Genomic DNA, 17,656 nt, shown 5'->3' with positions numbered 1-17,656 from the left:
TGCTGGAAGTGGTTCTGGATAAGACCATCCGCTAAATGAATGTAATGTAATGAAGATAAGCCTACGCTAGCCCATTAAATAGCATTGGGAGTGAAGATTTTTCAAGATTCAAGATTCTTTATTATCCCCGAGGGGCAATTCGTTGTGCAGCCAGCAGTATCAGACAACATCAGACAAACAATAATAAATAAATAAACAATAAACACAAAATAATAAAAAAAAGAACCTCCTTATATGGCTTTTGCCTGTGTTGTACTCTGCCGTGCTTGTACGTCGCTTTGAATAAAAGCGTCTGCCAAATGAATAAATGTAAATGTAAATGTAAGATTCTTTTCCTGTGGGCTGCATGTATCGTGCTGTGGATGGCAGTGTCTTCCCCTTGTCACTTGGTAATCGTCTTTGTCTGTGTGAACCAGCCCATTGGTTAACGAGGTACACCTGCCTCATTAAAGACCTATTAAATTCAGGTGGGTGGAGAGCAGGGGATGTGTTTTTTCTTTTCAGCTAAATTTTCTCAGACTAGTTTGTTGGTTTTTAAAAGTAATAATTGTTTATTTAGAACATTTGCTCTTTCTGTTCTGTTCTTTTTTGAGAAGTGTTGGCCATCTTCTCCACAGGCACTCTCAGGCACACAACACCTTGGGCTGTATGAGGGCAGTGTTTCTGGTTCTGTGGTTCCATAGTTTCAGTGTTTCTGGTTCTGGGGTAGTCCATCTTTCTGTGTGAGTGAGTGTGTGTGTGTGTATGTTGGTTTCAGGACTATATCCTAATATTTCCCTGTTTTTTCACATTTATATCTTTTGAGGCTCTGGAGTGCATACATTCAAATTTAGCCTGTGTAGCTCCATAACATAACATAACCAATGAAGTTTGATTCCGGATAACATTTAACACACCTATACCTCGCAGACAAATGACAAGGTGAATTGGAATATATAAAAACCAGCTTTGCAGGAGCTTTGAGAAGCAGACATGCAGGGCACGAACGGTGTGCTCTAAGCAGGGACGGCACTACTAAGATGGAACGATAGCATGGTCACGACCGTGCCAAGGCACAAAGGCCTCTGTTTTTTTTGCTTTTATTTTTTTTTTGTCACAACTCATGGCTTGGTTGAAGCCACACCGTGAACAGAAAAGAAAGAGATCGAGAGAAGGAGAGCGAAAGGGGGAGTGAACCATATGCAGGCCTACTGTACATACATCATTATATGTAAGCAAACTGGCTAGTAACATTAAGACAACAGTGGAGAAAGATAAATTGTTCAAAGATTGAATATAGCATAATATTAACATAGGAGTAAATAGCTAAAATATAGCTTTCAGAACATATAATATTGTTTGACTTCCTTCCTTGTTAGAAAACCACTTCTTTGCCGGAAACTTTTAAGAGAATTGTTAAGCATTATCCCCCTGTGTGAAGGACTCATTCCAAAATTCTGGATCTTCATGGCTGCAAAAATTGTCCCAAATTGAGGATTATAGCACTTAATTGCTCTAAGTACTGGTGATGGTGGGGGGATATTTGTTGCAAAATCTGCACAGGCAGCAAACATAAACCCACACAAAACAGACCAGACATGAGCCTCAGGTGGTTGCGTTTTCAGTTCTCAGCATAACAGAGCACAGTGTTTGACAGTTTAACTAGAGCCTTGGCAGTTCTCTTGCTACCATTTTCTTGAGGGTGTGAGGGTGTGTGTGTGTTAGGCAGGAGGCTGAGGTTGTGAATTTCACAGGGTATCCCAGGTCATAGCATCCTGGGGTAGAAAAGCTTCACGTCGCTCCACAGTTGGCCAATGAGAAGAGGCATGCTGATTGCACACCCCATCTGACTTTAAACCGAGGGGGTCATTTTTAGCGGTTCTGTATATTTTCACAGAGCTAACCACTTTGTGTTACATATCGCAGCCCGGGCAGTGCTAGGTATGGGAACGTTTTTCTGCCCATGGTGGGCAAGCCAAAATACACAGGACAATTACATTTGGTCTCTTGCTTTTTCTTTTCACCGTATGTGTTACTGTTAAAGCAGTAAAAAAAGAGAGGTAAAAGAGAACGAGAAAGAAAAAAAGAACAGAGAAAGAGACAGAGAGACAGAGAAAGTGAGGAGAGTAAAAGTGAGAACATTTTTCACCCTCTTAAAAGCTCTCCGCTTTGAGTTTCTGTTGAAAACCAAACTGTCTGTCCTTTTGTTTGGCAACACCCTTCCCCTGGTTCTCTGAAAAGTGGTGAAAAGAGGAGCGAGAGGGAGCTCGAGAGGGGGAAAATGACACAGGACGTGATTAGAAAGGACCTCCTATTTATGATTTTTTGAATTTAATTTGTGCCAGATATTTTTTCCATGGAAGGAATTTTTCTAACCAGTTCCATGTGAATGGTTTGGAGAGAATACAGCCTAATGGTGCGGGCTCTGCGTCCAAACTGACTGGAAGCGAAATATGTTGCGGACGGAGAAAAACAGTAAAACAGTTTTTTTTTCTCTCTCTATTTATCTCCCCATATTTTGGAATGCAGAGGCTTTTTAAAGGACAGGCCGCGGATGATCATACATACCGGTAAACACCTATGGAGGAATGAGTGGCAGGTGCCGTTGCCACTGTAACAGACAAATTGCAGTCACTGTCATTATTGCAGAGGAGCAATAGTTATTCTCATTTCAAAGCAGACCAGGTGAAAGTGAGAGGTGGAATGTCTGTAGCTTTTGTCTATCAGTATTGTAAGTGGCATTTACATTTTGCCAGTTGGAGGAATACTTCTGTACTCTGTAGGTTCAGTTAAACACTTCACCGAATACTTAATACAGTACAAATATTGATTCAACTAGGCTTGATGTGTATCTTAGTCTTCACGAGGCACGTATCTTAAATGTGAGTGGCACGGACAAGTTTTAGGTCATGCATGTTTTGATTAGTGCTTGGTCCTCTGCTCCTGTCTTTACACTAAATGACGTGATCTGTTATGTCTGCCAATGGTTTGTCCTACCACTCGTGACATTTAACTATTTATTACTCTGACATGGTACCACATACCTCGATGAAATCTTTACCTGAACATCAAACCCTCGTTTCAAAGTGAGAGGTCTCTCCAAGACAGACCTGCTGTACTTACAGTCTAAATCCCACATCTCCAACATATCTCAGTATTGTTGGATGATTCCACAGTGTTCCCCTCTCAGACCACAAAGACTTATTCTGGATAAGAGGTTGTTTTTTGAGTACATTGCTTCATTTATGGGGTGCTAAATGTTCTTCCTCAACAACATTAGAAAAATATTTCCATGTCTCACCAACCCCCCGCGCCATTCCCCCCCCCCCCCCCCCCCCCCCCCCACAGCACACAGTTCCTGGTCCCGGTTTGGCTACAGAGGTTCGCTATTGGTTGGCAGACCTTCCTGTCTGTGATACCAGACTACTTCATCTTATTCAGAATGCTGCTGCTGGCCTGTTCTTCAGTCTCCCAAGACACATGCATCTCTCTCCTCTCCTTGTCTCCTAGTTGTCAGTTGGTGCTAGAATCAAATTGAAGCCCCCTGGTGCTGACTTACTGGGACTTAGAAACACAGATCATTCCTACCTCCTTCGCCATCACCCCTGAATAAACTCCATAAAAACTCCATAAATGCACACATCAGTACCTGTTACTGTAGGATACACAGTACCTGTTACTGTAGGATACACAGTACCTGTTACTGTAGGATACACAGAGTCACTCACCATAGACACATCGGTCAAGAGTTCATCTTGGTTACCATGTTTTGGATCTGTTCTGTGAATAACACAGATGTTCTGGTCAGTCAGTCCTGAAATCATTCTGATATAATTCTGATATGGTTTAGACTAGCACTTTACAGTCGTTGTTAATCACTGCACGGTTCTGTGATGCAAGATGTTGGTCTTGCGGGCCATTGTTTGAAACCATGAAAAAACTATGACTTGAAGTATTGCTGTTTTACAGATCATTGATAGGGTCTGCAATCACAATCATCTGTTGAGTATCAGTCCACTGACATGTATAATCAGTCAATATAGTCCATGGCTCTGAAACAGACTTTGGTCCTTTCAAGAAGAACAAGGAAATAACACAGTTAGAAAGATTCTGTTGATTTTTAATGCAGTTCTAAATCAAAATGAAGTATGATACAATGCTACTACTATGTGTTATCATTTCTTTTGCTTTTTTTTATTTTTTTTTTCCTCGACACAGTCAGTTATTCATGCATGGAATAGTTTATTAGGACTCAAAGTAGAAGCATGGGCCCTTGAATTGTGTCAGACAAGACTCGACACTGTGCTAAACACATTCTAAGCTACAGACACAATGATGGACCTATATGGACCCAATGGCCTGTTCTTGCTATTAAACATTCTGTTGTTCTTATATTCTAATATTTATAGATATCGGGGCCTCAGTTCCATAGATTCAGAGAACTTTAGTGACAGATTCCTGCATTTATCTCTAATTGCAGTGAAAAGAACACATTGATCTGCCAGAAAACACTAATAAAGAGGTCCACAAACGTTTTTCTTCCCACGAGAAACCCAGAGGAAGTAACAAATTCCTCGTTAAAATTATTTACCCAGCCTAGCCCAAAGTACACACGGCATAGCTGCAAGTGTTACTGTTTGTCTGTGAAAGAGTTTGAAGGCATTGAATTCTGTCTGTAGTGATTTCTTACCCTCTGTAATCAGCCAAAAACTCTTAATCTGGCAATGAAAAAAGGCTGTTATTATTATTTGCTTAAGACACCCGTATCCAAAACAACTTACATAGCCTCAGATTTTACATGCTGTCCATTTACACAGCTGGAGATTTACAGAAGCATCTACCAAGCTCAAGAGGACAAAATTACAGCCCCGCTCAGTATCTGAAGCTGCAACCTGCAAAATTACACGAGCAATTTCAGATCCACTGCAGGCTGCCAGTGCTCTGTGAGTGAGCACTGTGCTTGGAAGGTATACGCTGAGAGGTCAAAGGTCATGAAGGCTGCAGGAACTGTGAGGTGGCATAGACACCGCCATTGACATGACGGGGTTGTTGCTCCCATTGGTTTATCTTCAGTACTGCTGTGAGTAAGATTTTTAAGAACCTAGAGTTCAAAGTGACAGAGACAGATCTTTTAGGGGTCAAGAAACATGGAGGATAACCTGCAGAAACGGAGGAATGACGAAAAGGAAAGGGATGCAGATTCGTAGACAAGCAAGTCCTTGACCCAGTTATATGGAGTCTGATCTAAGACCATGTGAGTGGTGTGCTTGCTTAGACGGACCAGTCTCACAGCGCACATCGGTATTTGGCCCTTTAAGAATCTGAATAATGATGCTTTATTACCAAATTATTTCAGTCAACTGCTCGTTCTGTACAGCCCATACTCGTTTTTTTGTCCTCTTGTTTTGTCTTTCCATCAAGACATACAGACGCATGCAAAGAAACACAAGCCCACAGACACATTTTCACACTTCACACACACACACACACACACACACACACACACACACGCATGCACATACCATTAACACCCACACTGGCTCCCTCTCGCTCTCTCTCACACACACACACACACACACACACACAGTAAAAACCGTTTGCCTGTTCCCCATGCGATTCTGTGGTGAGAGTTCCAACAATAATGTTTACTCGCCTGTCTCAAAACACAAAAGCTTGTCCAGTGGCTAGCCATAGCAGGAAATCCGTAGGGTAAATGTACACGGTGGCCTGTCTCGCGCACGTGCGCGTTCCTGCACTCCGGGCCTTTAAAGGGACAGAACCCTCCACTCGTCCCTACAAACCCCATCCCCCCCTCCCCCCCAAGTTCTGCATGTGGCTGGCCCAAGCATGGGGTGTTATTTATGAGGGTGCTAATTCACTAAACGCCCTAAGTGGAGAGGTTCTAATCCAATCTTGAGACTCAAACCCCAAATTGAGATGGATCTCCAGCGGTCAGAGCTCGCAGGAGCGTCACGTTGGAAACCGCAGCATATTTCTCCAGGTCTGCTGGAGTTCTTAGCCCTCATCCTCAAAAGGAGTTCCCAAGAAACGAAAGGCCAAGAAGCCTGACTCGGGCTCTAGGGCTTATTTACCTCCTCCATGGGTGGTCTCTATATATTTTGCTTCGGGTGTTTGCGCAAAATCAGAAAGCCTATTTTCCTGGCACCTCTCCTTGTGCTAGTTAGAGCCCAGAAGGACGATGTTTTCTTTCGCCTGTCTTCACGTGTGTGGGTTGTCGAGAGGAGGACATCTCTGCGTATTTGAAATATGCACCTCTTCTATTAAGTGTGTTAACCGTACTCTCCCTGACATAAATCCAGTTTGTTTCCATCCTCTACACACATATGTGGACAAGTCTTGATTTAGTAGGTCAAATCTTTGACTTGTTGTTTCATTTATATCTATTTAAAAGTAATGTATCATGTATATCTCGGCAATAAAATTTGCTATATTTTGATTCAAATCATAATTACATTACCAAAACCCTGTGAACAGATGTATGGCTTTCCTATCTGAGAGCACAGGAACAACAGCGGCCATGACGCATAGCGGTAAGGAGCAGGGCTCATAACCGAAAGGTTGCTGGTTCAGTTCCCCACTGGGGCACTGCTGCTATACCCTTGGGCAAGGTACTTAACCCACATGCCTCAGTGAATATCCAGCTGTATAAATGGATAAAACTGTAACCTGTGTAAGTCCCTATGGAAAAGAGTGTCTGCTGAATGATAATAATGTAATGTAACACACCTGGGATTTCAACCCATACCTGCACTCTTTGCGTAAATCCAAGAACCAAAGCAGCGTTCACAATGCAGTACAGTGCATTAATAGCAGCTCCATCTAAACAGATGCTAACAACCACAGTTGTGCTACAGTAGTTCTTTGTTGGGGTCACAAACCCGCATGTCCTCTCATAGTCAGTGGTCGACGACATCAGACAGCACCGTCAACAGTTCGCTCTCTGAGTGAGACTGTGCCCCATGGCCCACCTGGACCTGAACCCGTGACCACCTCCCTGTTTGCTGTGCCGGGATCTATGACGGGTCGGAAACAGCTGTGGGGAGCGGCCCCTGCGATGGACAGGGTGGGACCAGGAAAGGAGTGTGTGTGTGTGTGTGTGTGTGTGTGTGTGTGTTTGTGTGTGCACGCGTGTGCATGTGTGTGTGTGGGTGTGTAAAGGGGACTGGGTGAGGGTGTTCACACACAAGGTCATACGAGGCCACGCTGGGGTTTGCGGCAGACCGAAGAGGGACAAACAAGCCCGCAATAAGGCAGTGGGCTCACAAGCTCAAATGACTAAATTGCACGGCCATAAAGTAATACTGTGCTGGGGTGTAAATGCTGTCAGCTTGTGGTAATGGTTTGAGTGAGTATAAGACAGGAATCAGAGATTTCTGTCACAGAAGTCTTGCATTGACCATTAACAGGATAAGAGCTATTCCCTTTCTATTTCAGTGGAACATTTTACCAGTTGAAAGGACAGTAGATTTCTCTAGAGCTGCATTGTATGAACATTTAGTTTGAGATCATACATGTTTTTAACTTTGGCACACTTCCTTCTTTTCTGAAACATATACAAAAGTAATGTGTTGATGTTTATGTATTTAACTACCTATATAAACACCCATAATCACAATCAACAAAGTATTTTGTAATTTTAAGTTATATATAAATTTATGTATAATATTTATATAAATTGATATTACAAACAATGGATTAAAGGTGACATACTATTGCTAGCTAATCAGCTAAAAATAGTCATTTTTGTCACTTTTTATAAAATGCTTACTTTCAAAAGACTGGGAGTTAAAGCTGCTGGACATTGATAGAAAATATGTCCTTAATGGAGAACGTTCTAAAACTCATTACATTCAGAACACTCACTGTTGTGACAAAAGTGCACACTTAAAAATGTTAAAAGTTTCATTAAAATCATTGATTATATCATAATCCATAGCACAGGGATAGATTGAAAATATATGGCAAAATTCACCAGGTATCCTCCTAAAGTGACAATCCTGTGAGAAGCAGTTACTAACATAATGGACATACTGCTTGTCATTATACTGAAATAAGGCTAGCTGCATGCATTCTAATTAAAGCATGGACATGGGCAGTTCTCAAGCCTTTGTCAGGTCCCAATGAATCAAATTGTAGTCTTGTCCATCCTTTGACTCAAGCATGACTTAAGTTTTGGAGTATTAAACTGTGTGCATGCATTCTGTCACTTTCTTTGACCCTACCACTGTGCCAGCAAACTGTGTCTGTGAATGGGAGAGCATGTTGTATTTCAGCTCAGAGATGGACACAGCATATCGCCCTCTTGTGGTGGGAGTCTATATGGCAGCACCAATGCCTGCATGAATGCATCACAGTTTCCAAAACAGTAATGTTTGCTGTAGTGGTGTTGTCCTTTGCGTTTTTTAATTCGCCAAGCTTTGTGTTATTCCTGAACCTTTTATTTATTATTATTATTATTTTTAGATTTTTCTAGTGTGTCTAGACTTTATATCTAGTGTAGTTGTTTGGGTTTTGGATTTTGTTGTCTCTGTTGTTGAGGAAATTGCTCTCTTGCACGCCGGTTTTGAAACGGAAACCGATTTTAAAAAGATACACAAAACTAAACAAAAACAAGTCGTTCACTTTATTTTGCCCTGCTGCTTGCATCCTGAATCACCTTTCCTTTGTTTTTCTACCATAGGCTGGAATCCAGTCAGACAAATTCTGCCCGTAAAAAAAGGTCTAATTCCTCCGGTGTTATCACTCCAACATAACAAACAGCAAAAGTAGAACCCTTATCAGGACTGTGCAGCCACTTTTTTGTGAATGGCAGTCTGCCGGTGTAATTTCTAGGTAGGAATGTTATTTTCGTAGCAAAACAATCAAGCGTGTCTCTGTGGTTGTTGGTCATCTGGTCTCTATAGAACCTCCTGTTTGCGGTGGGCTTTTTAAGAGCAAAGAGAGAGAGATGCAGAGCATAAATGCCGGAGATACTGTCGAGAGAACCATCTCTCTCTCTCTCTCTGTCTCTCTTTCCCTTTATTTCTCTCTGCCTCTCTCCACAAAATAATCCACTCTGTGTATACAGTACAATCACTCATTTATTTACCTCCTCTTTTTTTTCCTCTGCGTGTGTTTATTTTATTTCATTTGTAGAAATATGTTTCCCCTCCATACGCCCAGCCTGAGTCTCGGCTTGGATTCCGCGCAGAGAGCGAGACCGATACTGTATGCCACCTTCTGGAAACAATTACAATGTAATAATCTCCACATTCTTTTATCCGCGATCTTGGCTGATTAAAACTGCGCTGGTACACAAAGTCACCATCCCTCTGCCTTAAACCCCTCCCCCTTTCTCATAATCACCCTGATTATTATCTGTGTTATTAGTAGCAGTTGCAGCATTAGTGGTAATAGTTGTAGTCGAGGCAGCGGCAGTCCCTGGTAGTTTTAACTTTAATTCCTCCAAGACAAGGCATCAGATGTCTGTGATCGTATCTTATACTGCGAATTATAGTCCCGACAGTTTAGAGAGGTAAAACACGCTTCTTTGAACTACAGTAACTTTAGTCTGTGACATGGTCTTTGGGTCCTGCTGCAGGATGTGCAGATGTTACTAGAAAAACACTACAGCCAATGCCCTCTCTCTCTCTCTTTCTCTCTCTCTCTCTCTCTCTCCCTCTCACACACACACACACGCACACACACAGACATCAAGACACACACAAGATAAGGCATTATCAATAATACTGTCTTGTTAAACCTGTTTATATTCAATGCTTTGATAGGTGACCAAACCTAAGTCAACCTGTCGTGACTTCAAAGGCCTCAACAGTATTAGTACTCTACTCTACTAGTTCTGACTTTCTGTAGTCAATCTTTTTCATTTTTTTCCCTCTTTTTCCAACAGAACGGGCTACCTGCGAGCCATGCATACCACTCATAGTTTGGAGTCTGGGATTTCGGAGTGTATGCTTTCTCCTCTTGAGTCTGCACTGGGAGAAGTGATATATCTCTGCACTTAAACAATCCCCTTCCTTTTCCCCTGCAAAGCCTATCGTGTAAACACACCAAATCCATGCTACTTAACACCTAAATACAATTAGCACATTTATAGAATTCTCAGTGACATCGGGCTTGTCCTTACTGTTTGATTTGTGTTGATATTTATGAAGAAAATGTTTTAGTTTGGATTTGAACAACCTCAACTTTTATTATTGCTATTATTTTTAATTGACATCTTTAAGATAAAATAAATGAACTGGACAATTAACTGGACAATTTAATCAAGTAAAGTCCAGCCATCTCTCATTGATTACCCAGGTGTTTATGGGACGTTTGAAAAATCAGGTTTAAGAGAGACTTTACAGCCTATGAGGGGTGCTCCATAAACAGGCCTTTCTGTTTCTTCCCCTCCTCTCTGCTTCTGTACAGAGGCCTGGTGTTTTTCTCAGCCAAACAGAAGTTGAGTTTACCTTTGTCTCTTTATCTCAACTGGACACTTAATACCCTGGGAGAAAATACCGCTACCTCTCTTTCTCTCAGCTCAGCTGTCCACTTATCAATGTAAAATAATTACCTGAGAGAAAAAAAAAGAAGCGCAGGTACAATGCAGGTCAGAGAGGCCAGGAGGTCTGGCCAGCACTTCATTCTTCTCCCTGCCCGGCCATGCCAGCGACACCCTTGGCAGGTCCGCCAGGTTTGCAGAAAGGAATTTTTTCCCCTTGAAATTTATATCAATTTTCTCCGTGCTGCCCAGGAGTTCACCGCACGGCTCTTTACCCCTCCCTCCTCTCCCAACAGCGCCACCCCTGTGCAAATGCCAGACATTCCTGTGTAAGGTTACAGCAGACAAAGGTGTGCTAGATCACCTGAATAAAGCGGCACATTGAGGGCCGGCCAGCCGGCAAGGGAACCGCGGGGGAGAGCACCTGTCCTGAAATGACCCTTGACCCCCCCTCGCCCAATTCGAACCTTCTTCCTGGCTCCAACAGCGCGACTCTCGCTAATTTCGGTTTTCATGATTATCTCTATCGGTATCCGTTCATCTGAGTGACGCTTTCATCCTATGAGACGGCTAAATTCCACAGGTCATTTATCCCTGCAGCTGGCTCTGTCTCTGTTTTGGTCGTTGGGACTCTATAACTCACAGCCCTCTGGCAGCAGTGGAAACACAGCTGCCTTTCTGTGACTGGTAATGCTTCCCTCGTTTCACATCCACTACACGCCGACTGCACTATGTCACATCCACTGAAAATCCACTATGCTACATCAGCTCACATCCACAAACAAATCCATTGTACCACAAAAACTCACAACCCTTTCAAAACTACTACACGGCGTAAGCTCACATCCACTATAAAGCCGTGGCACTACACAAGTTCACATCCATTGTAAAGTCTGATTCCACAAGAGAAGGAGAGGGTGAGAGTGAGAGAGAGCTGTCACTTCATCCCTGTAGAAAAGAGGGCGGTTAGCATGCGAGTGAGATGACTTGATGGAATGTGGGGGCCCACCTCATCAATTACATGCTCCACAGCTGGAGGGTGCCCCTAGTGGTCTGGCAGAGTATAGGTGCCCTTTCAGCTCCCCTCTCCCTAGCTGTGACAGGCCTGTTCCTTGGCCCCTTTTCATGTGGGGTGCAACTGAAGGCCCACACACACACTATAGCCAGACAGAGGGCTCTTTCTGTGTGCTGCCGGGGCCATGGGGACAGGGTGGGAGCAGGTGTCACAGCTTATTTTCAGAATTCGTGGCACAGGAAGAAAAGCATCAGGTGTGATGCAATGGCAGGGTTTTCAGTTGTGCAAACCGGTACTGTTTATTTATATATTTGCTTGTAGTGGCGTTATAGTAGGGGTGGGCAAGAAAGTGTGACCGAGTGTTTTCCAGAGTGTGTCAAAGGAGATTTCTTATACCCCATAAAAAAAGACTCTTGGAGTAAGGGTGGACTTGTTGCAGAAAGGAGGTGGAGTTTGGAGACCCCCGCCCTGTGGCCTATGGAAGAGATGGAACTGGCTCCAGTTTTACTTCACAGAGATTTGCACGCAGGAACACCCATGACCTGACCGGCTCCTGAATGGCAGGTCTGATTCATAAGACATCATACAGGGAGCCCATTGATGACATCATCAGGGCTGGCGACATCACTCCACCCATAGCCTTGTAAATGTCTGAAGGTATTCATTAATTTCAGTAAAGTGGAGTCAGGGCGAAACCTTTACTGAAAATGTTTTGCTCTAGAACCATTTGAACTAACCTAACAGGACATCATTTGTAGTTGTGGAGAATGTATAACTGAAAATATTTCCACTTTGTTTTTTGCAATACATGTCACGTTGAATGCTTTAATCCATCATCATTGGAGCACAGACAAAATCAATTTACTGATAAATAACTTATCTGAGTTTGACTTTTGTGTTAAATGAGAGTCTGTGTTTCTTTTCCGTATCCATTTAATCACATTCATGTTGGCTGATTGTCTTTGCGGTGCTGGTCTCGATGCAGGTCAGTCCAGATCAGAGACAGAAAAGAACAAAAACGCCAAGGTAAAAGGTAAAACAAACATCGATTACAAAAAGTATTCTCATTAAGGCAACCTAGCTAATGATGCTCTTCAAAGACTGGGACCCGATGCAGAAAGAACTCATTACATAAATATAAATAAAGAAAGGGGTATGGGCCACTTCTGCACCAGACAGACGAAAAGTTCAGCTCAATGCTCTTTCCTAATCACAGCGAGAGAAGTCAGGATGACAGACGCAAGTACTTCCTTTTTTTTTTTGAATAAATGGGTCTGGATTTCAGACATAAAAACAAAGTGGTTTGGTAAAGGGGAACTGAGGGGGGTGGGGGTTGGGGGTTGGGGGGTAGAATTCTGAATCGAAACCATCAGATTAACCGCTGCGTTCCCCACCTCCGCCCATAAATTAGAAGAATTATGATAATCGAAATATATATATATATGTGTATATATATAATTTTATTATTGTTTTCATGTTTGTTTTCCTTCCCTGACTTCTTCCCAGACTTTCCAGCGCTAACTGGTAATTTGCTTCTCCTTTATCAGATCGCAGTGTCTGCCAGGTACTTGTCCCCATAGATCCAACAGAACAAGCCAGCCTTTCCTCTCTTTGCTCCGGAGTGGTGCCGTTTTCATGGTCCGGACCACAGCCACCGGGGCACGCAAACACTGCCGCGGTCTGTCCCGTAAGTGCACAAACTTAAATTAGCATCCGATAACATGGTGTTAGCCTGGGCTGGAGACAGGCATGTGGTAAAGCCCGAGAACCGATTCTCACTAGTGGTTCTTGCACAATGGCCCACTTTCTTTAGCAGTCTGTTTGGTTGAATCACTTCGAAATAGCATTTTTATTTAAGGTGGGCTGGTGGTTGGACTTTTTATTTTTTTGAGCGGGTTGGGGGTGGTGGTGAATGGTTCTGCCTCTTAGCTCATCCCATTTTTTTTTTTCTTTTGCTGGGAATGAGCAGTTCTGGAGATTTTGAGATTTTGTTTGCACAAACATGCATGTTAATGACCGTTTTGGCCAAGGATAGCTACCTCTCCGGTGCGATGGCATTGTGCCTGCACAGCACCTGGGATAAGGCTCCTCTCCATGTCCTGGTGCTTTCAGCACTGCAAACTGGGCTGTCTTCCTGGAAGCCGTCCCTACCGTGCCACTTAGGGGTATAATGAGGGATCCAAACAGTCCGGCTCAGCGTGGTTATCACTGAAGAGGTGAGTCATCACCTCCGCTAAGGTTGTTAGCTCCAACCTGGAATTGCTTGGAGTTGTGCTGGCTTTGCATTGTGGGACATGTAAAGCACAGTAGAGTACAGTGTACCCCATCCGTTATCTGTCCAAAAGAACCCAGTCAGCCTCTCTGAGCGTTTCATAAAGGGTAACATGCTCAGTTTTAGCCACGTGTCCTTACAGATTGTCATCACCTTCACTGGCAAAGACCTATGTGTTCAAGCACTCTGAAAGCGTTTCCTCTGGGGCTGCTCGTGTAGGTAGGACCATCCATCAGTGTTGGGAAAGCAAGGGTTCATGAACCCCCCAAAAATAGGAGGGGCTATCATTTATTGCAAGTGACTCCCCGATTCAAAAGATTCATAGTGTTTTTCTGTGGAGAGAAACGTCTTTCGGTTCATTCAAACCAGCTGCTGATTGACAGCATATGATAACTATACCCATTAAAGGGTTCATAAGGCTTTGCTATCATACCACTTCCATACATATCACCCTACATTTTTCCTTTCAACAATCATATGTCTCCTATACCGTCTGCAGGACCGAAGCAGTTAAACTGACCCATCATCCTCAGTTCAGCTAACAATATTTATTGTTACTTTTTGAATGTACAGCGCATACCTTCAGCCTTTCTTCATTAAAAACTATGACCTACAGCATGGTGGGTAATTCTGTCCCTGTAGTATCACAATCCTATAGATATTCAGCATCTACAAAAATGGTACAATGTTGATCACCTGCTGCGTTAATTTAGTGTATGGACTAATCCAAGTAAACAAGGCATCTTTGGCAGTCTAGGACCAGGGTTTTCTAACTCTGAGGTAATACACTAAGAAAGTGGAAATATAAGCTAAAGAATTCCAGCTCAGACAAAGTAGTGTGTGTGTGTGTATGCGTGTGTGTGTGTGTGTGTGTGTGTGTTGAGGGGGGGGGGGGGGGGGGGGTATTATTAAATGCCAGAAAAGGAGAGGAATGCCCAGGAAAAGTTAAATCTGTGAAGGGACGTTTGTGGTGCCAACAGTCTGTACGTTTTTCAGCCACTGGGTTCCTGAGAAAGATTTGTTTGTTTCTGTGTGTGTGTTTCTGTGTTTGTCCCCTGGTAGAAAATGTTTGCCTTTGAGGTGGGAAAAGGGTATAGAGATGTGTGTGTGTGTGTGTGTTCACTGTGCATGTTGTTGGGGGGGTGGGGGCAATAGAAACATTAGCAACCGCCCCTTAGACCCCCCTCCCCATTCTATCTTCCACCCTCCCAATGCTACCTTATTCACCATTGCTGGATACACTCGCCTTTTGTATAAACGGAACCTAAGAAACAATCCTGGCTTGGAACTCATTCAAAAAAAAAGAGAGAGCAAGAGGGAGAGGGAGTGAGTGAGAGAGCGGGGGTGGATTAGACCTAGGAGGTGTTTAGCCCCCTGTAAAAAGCCCTGTAAAAGAGCTCCTCTCTCGCTGGATACCACACTGTTACAGTGCACTCCAGCTCAACAGCCTGTCTCTCAGAGTCGCTCTCTCTCCCTCACTCCCGCTCTCTGCTTCCCTCTCTCTCTCTCTCTCCCTCTCCCTCTCCCTCTCTCTCTCTCTCCCTCTCTCTCCCTCCTACTTTCTGCTCGTGAGCGAGAGAGCAGAGGGATTCAGAAGGTGCGTCTCAAATCTACTTGTAGTCCGCTCGAAGACGCCGCTAAAGAACCTCTGCGCACTGAAAAAAAAATAAGCACATGGACTACATTTTCACCCGAGAAAAACAAAAACAGAGAGAAAGAAGCCTCAACCGGCACTGAGAAAAAAAGTAACAGAACTTTATTTTTCCTTACCTTATTTCAATATAATTTCATTTCCTCTATATTACAAGGCATTGCCAAGGTTTTTTTTTCCTTCTCCAACTCCTTAATTTCTGGGGACATGAGAATCTGAAGGAGGGAACCAGCCTGGAAGAAAGCTGCCTGAATATAATATATATTGATCCATAAATATATAATACATCCTTCCTCAAACTGCGGGAGAAGGTAAGAACTCATCCAAAGTCCTTCCGTGCCGTGGCATTACGCTTTCATCTGTATTCATGTCATCTTTCTATTTTTCCTAATATCACATGTCGCTCTAAGCCAGGGAATACAAGCCAAAGGCAACAGAAAAAGAGAGAAAGAAAAAACAGACGCTTTTATAACTCGGTCATGAGACCTGCATAATTCTCACTGGTACGGTAATTCTAGGCAGGGAATAATTCTGAGGAGATTAAAAACAAAAACGCAGCTTTTTGCAAATGCCTTCTCCCGCCAACCGCTGCTTTTTAAAAATGCGTTATCGACCCGCTGCGGTTCTGTTTTCTGGGTCGGCACCGCTCCTCTGAGTCTGCCTGTGGGTCTGAGCCCCGCTTCTGCTGTTGTCGCCCGCCAGATCCGCCGTCAGCAGGGAGATGGTATTGATTATGGGGCTGCGCGTCTGATATGTTTCTGTGCGGCATTCATCGTCTGGTCTGTTTTCACAGATAAAGTTTATTTTGAGTGCGATCCCCTCTCCTGAGATGCGGTAGATGAAGTTTGCTCAGGGAGGGGGGCGTGTAGGGAAGATGTGTGTTAATGTGTATGGTGGGGGGGGGGGGGGGGGGGGGTGAGCTTTGTTTTATCCTGTGGATCAGGGACCCAGGGGTAAGGTAGACAGCTGTTTTGTAGGGGCGAGGACCAGCAAATTCCACAAGGTTGTTATATAACTCCGGCCGCTGGTTTCGGCAAGCGGGTCAGCGCACCGCCGGGTTGTTTTGGCTGCAGCATCCACGGTCGACCGTTCCCCTCTCCGCAACCATTAAGGTAGCGCTGCTCTGAGCATCCAGCAGGTGCAGTCCCGCCGGAATCGTTTTGCGACTGGCGCTTCAGAGACGTCAGAGCCGCGTTAAATTTTAATGAGGAGGTGAGGCAGAGAGAGAAGGGGTCTCGCTCTCCTCCCCCTCCCGGTTGCTTCGGGTTCCGATCTTGTTCGAAAGGTGCGCCGCTTCTCGCCCGTCGTGTGTTTATGACTTTGTCACAAAAATGTCACTGAGGAATGCGACGGGGAGCCAGGAAGCGGCAGTAAGTCTCTGTGTCAGCGGGCCCCCTCGCACTCCGATACGCATTTGTTTACTTGGAGAGGGGAAGCGCGTGAATTCATTGGAAGGACACCCAGAGCTTGTTCGTTTTGGCCCCTCTCCCCCTCTGCTGGCTAGCCTAGCGCACCCTCCTCCTCTGCATCACATCCCCACACCTTGCCCCCCCACCCCCCACACACACACGCACACACACACACACAGACAGCCTGTAGGGCTCAGTGAATTTTCTACACATTACCCTCCAGGGGGAAAAAAATGTCATTTTCAAACGGCTCTCTGTGTCTGGACGGCTGCGCAAGCTTTGCGCTGGATTCAGTCCTTTTCTTTTTTTTTCACGCAGATAAAAAAATGCTTCCATAAAAACATTCTCCGACGTCAGGGCTGGGGAACAGGATTCAATAATGCCTTTCTTTCTCGTCTGAGCTGAGCAGTGGCGCTCGGTTTCTTCGCTTTGACAGCCATGAAACAGACCCGGCCAGGGAAAGAGTAGACTTTCGAAAACATTTGGCACCTGGACACAATTGCTTTGTGGGTAGGTTTCATACAAGAGCAACCCAGCGCACGGGCTTTCACTATGACTTCATTATGCAGGTACCTGAAAGTGATTTGGATAATCTCAGACGCCCACCAGGAGGAGGGGTGGGGAGGGGGGTGGTCACAGTACACACCCCAGAGAGACGAGAAAGATCCTTCACACATCTAAGGGGACACACACAATGTTTGGAGGGTGTCCAGAATGTAGCATAGGACCTGCCTGTCACTGCATACTTGAATTAAACTCAAGAGGAAATTGTGGTCAGGAACATAGGGTTCATACATCACTTTTTCAGCTCATAAATCAGCTA

At 44.1% G+C, this 17,656-nt stretch overlaps 1 protein-coding gene across 1 annotated transcript in view; it reads left to right on the top strand.

Moving 5' to 3' along the window:
* Nucleotides 1-15,530: 15,530 nt before the first annotated feature.
* col8a2 (collagen, type VIII, alpha 2) overlaps nt 15,531-17,656 on the top strand; it is a 57,339-nt gene continuing 55,213 nt past the window's right edge. The window contains exon 1 of the mRNA XM_036515589.1: nt 15,531-15,735. The gene's annotated coding sequence lies outside the window, so the exon portion shown is untranslated. The remainder of the gene's footprint in view (nt 15,736-17,656) is intronic.

The sequence above is a fragment of the Megalops cyprinoides genome, chromosome 21 (genome assembly GCF_013368585.1).
Source record: "Megalops cyprinoides isolate fMegCyp1 chromosome 21, fMegCyp1.pri, whole genome shotgun sequence".
Classification (NCBI taxonomy): domain Eukaryota; kingdom Metazoa; phylum Chordata; class Actinopteri; order Elopiformes; family Megalopidae; genus Megalops; species Megalops cyprinoides.
This window is presented reverse-complemented; position numbering and strand designations above follow the sequence as displayed.